Here is a 3,732-nt window from a genome sequence, read left to right as displayed (position 1 = left end):
CTTGTCCCGACTAGTGCTTATGTCACTCATAGAGGCTATTATGGACACAGTATTCTGGGTTTCTCTCTGCAACTTCCAGTTTCCAACCACATAGGCTTGGCATGTATAGATATGTATGTATGTGTGTATATCTTCATTGTAGCCTTGTCGGCTAGCTAGTACCTTATTATCTTTGGCTTGTCTACCTTCGTCTTTATGACTTATCGATATTTAGGTTATGATCTTAAGGGTCCAGTCATAGTATTTTAGATGTTATGTTGCCTGACCTTCTAAACCCTCAATTGAGTCAGTTGGTATGTTTATGTGGCTAACTCGGTTGCTTAAGGTGTCGAGTGCCAGTCACGCCTTTTCTAGTTTGGGGCGTGACATTATAGAAAACAAAGGGTAGTGTGAACAAATGTTTATTGTGTCTTATCGGAAAGGTTGCAACTATTTGAAAAAGTTGCAACCCTTTGAAAATGTCACAACCTTTCGTAAAAGTCACATCTTTTCGTAAAAGTCAAAACTCTTCATTAAAGTCGCAACTTTTCATAAAAGTCACAACTTTTTATTTTAGGAGCAAAGTACAACAAATATTTAGTTGTCCAGAAGAAGAAGAAGATGTTCAGAATTTTCGTTGTTTTAAAATGAGAGGAAATTTCTCTATTTATAGAAAACAAAGGGTAGTGTGAACAAATGTTTATTGTGCCTTATTGAAAATGTCACAACTCTTTGGAAAAGTTACAACCCTTTGGAAAGGTTATAACCTTTCATAAAAGTCGCAACTTTTCATAAAAGTCACAATTTTTCATAAAAGTCATAATTTTTCATAAAAGTCACAACTGTTCATAAAAGTCACAATTTTTCATGAAAGAGGAAGGCTAGTTTTGGAAATAAAATAAATTAAAAAGGAATCCTGGTTTGTGGCGACGCCATGTAGGCGGGCCTAGGGTTCTCTTTTATATAAATATACTCCCTCCGTTTAAAAAAGAATGACCTCTTTCTTTTTTTAGTAACATTTTAATTTCAACTTTCCACGTGACATGTTTAAGGTCGCAAGATTAAAGGTCAATTTTGTACATTTGACAAACTTTAATTTAGGACCACAAGATTCAAAAGTCTTCTTTATTTTCTTAAATTCCGTGTCAAGTCAAACTAGATCATTCTTTGTGAAACAGATGGAGTATGATTTTCTGACATTCTATTCTCTCATACTCAATCTCTGATTCTTCCTTCTTTCTCCTATTCAACTTCTTCAATTCTTGTTTTACAACAATTACTGCCAATTAATCATTAATGGTAACTCAACCTTTTGGATCAAATCCCATATATATGAATGTGAGAAAAATAATAATATATATACAAAATTTACTTTCTTTTTTTTTTTGTCTCAAACCTCACATTGTCTAAAATTTTAATCCATTTATATTCAAGATGAATAATCCAACAAAACTTATTAGCTTTCCACATGTTATCCACAAAATATCACGATCTACTAGATTCATAAAATATCTCATGATATTAAAGAAAATAGTTTTTTTTTTTTTTTGAAAAAATAGAAAAGGTTCACACAAGTTTTAAAAAACAAAATAATTTTATCTTCATTTAAAGGCGGAAAGTGTTGCTTCGTGTTCCATGTTTACCCTATAGTATGCGGTATGCCGCCTATTCATATGCCAAAACTAGTGTCCAAATGAACAAGTCACTATAGAAAAAATATCTACTCAAGAAGGGCATTTTGATATTTAATTAAATATCTACTGGGAGGGGAATTTTGATAATTAACTATGACTTTAGAATTTAAATTTTTGACATAAAGTATAGAAATTCCATATATTTAAAGGCTAATTACATCTTATCTCAGAAGTTTTTGTGATTACAAAAATCTCGAAATTTTCATGCATTGCTTTTGGATATATTTTTTGGTTGTCACATAAATTGCAAATGATACATTAGTTAATGAGAGGATGTATCCGAGATGAAATAAGGATGTATCCGAAGGGATAATGATGTATCCTAGAGGAAATAGAGATGCATTCAAGAGGAAATTCTTGTAACTTTTTTTAAATGGCAGAGAATTCTAGATATTATGATATTTTAAAATTGTGTATATATATATATATTGTTTGTTCACATGACCTTTTATCTTTTTCTTTTCCTTCACTTCATAAGAATCTATAGTGGTCGAAAGTGATGTGTCTCACCAACTTAAATTAGTTTATTTGGACGAAAAATGATTTTATTTTGGGGTGGTTTGGGTGGAAGATAAGTTAATTCAGAGATTATTTACACTATTTTTTTTATATAAAAACTAATAAATCTTGTATGTTATTTAATGTAACTTATTTCTTAATAGATGTTTAATTCATAATATTAAAAAGGTAAATATATATATATATATATATATATATATTAACTTGAGTTCAGCTGATATCTGTGAATCTGTGATAATAAAAAAAGTATAAATGATAAAACTTCTTATAAGAGAAACATTTTCCTTAGTACTTATAGTCCAATGTGGCCTACTGTTAGAGCTCTTCCACTATTAACTATTCGGTCAAGATATTCATTTTAATGCAGGAGTGCGTAGGGGTAGGTGGACACTATTATAATTTGATTAAAAAATAATTTAAATAAAAAATTAAATTAAAATTTATTTTCTTGGATTTGGTTTAAAATTTTAAAATAGACCATATTTAGTTTGTTTTTGGTTTTAATAAAAAAATAATTCAAGTTGATACTTATATTAATCTAATATAGGACGGAGGAAGTATACAAAGAACAAAATAATTAAAAAATAGCAATTGGTTTAAAATAAATGTCATCTATTTAAATGATAGGAAAAGAATTTCATATAAAGGTTAAAAAATTATGTAAGAAATGTGAATCTTTTTCTTTAATATTTTTAGTTCTTTTATTTATTTATTTTATTTACCACGTTATACTGCCGTCACAAAATTCCTAAAAATGTCTATTAAGCTATAGTTACTAAAATGTGGGCTTTTTATGCCAAATTTTAGGCCAAGTGATGATGGCAAAATTCTTAATTTTTCATAACTTGATTTTATTTTGCTTTTATCCTTTGTGATATATCTTATTTAAAATATATTTTCCTCTTAGTATATATGTTAGGACTCTTTAATTTTTTAAATATAATTTTTATCATATATTTTGGGATTCCTTATTATAAAATATTATAAATATAATAAAATAATAATTTAAGGAAAATAGTAAATAATAATTTATTATATTATAAAATATTTTAATAAAAGATAAAAAGTTCAATCAACATTTATCTTAATGAGTTTAAAGTGATATAAACACTAGTCAATTGTACACGATTTGCATACATGTATCCAGTTAATTAATATATATATATATATATATATATATATATATATATATATATATATATATATANAGATAAAAATTAAAAAAACACATCTTCTTCTAAACAATAAAGCTACATTATATATGAGCATAATAATCTCTCACAACTACTTATAACAATATATATATATATATATATATAAAGCCAAATGTAGGCAAGGATGATGTGGCACCTCTCTAAGGCCACCATTGACATTTTTCTCTATTTTTTCTCATTTTTTTGACATTTTTCTCTATTTTTTCTTATTTTTTAATCAAAGAACTAATCACATTCTATCCTATTTATTAAGTTTCATTAAATTTTATAACAACCATATTAATTTATTTATATATATATATATATATATATATATATATATATAT

The sequence above is a fragment of the Solanum stenotomum genome, chromosome 4, assembly GCF_019186545.1.
Source record: "Solanum stenotomum isolate F172 chromosome 4, ASM1918654v1, whole genome shotgun sequence".
In the NCBI taxonomy this organism is placed as follows: domain Eukaryota; kingdom Viridiplantae; phylum Streptophyta; class Magnoliopsida; order Solanales; family Solanaceae; genus Solanum; species Solanum stenotomum.
The sequence above is the reverse complement of the archived record's forward strand: the minus strand, read 5'-3'. Positions refer to the sequence as shown.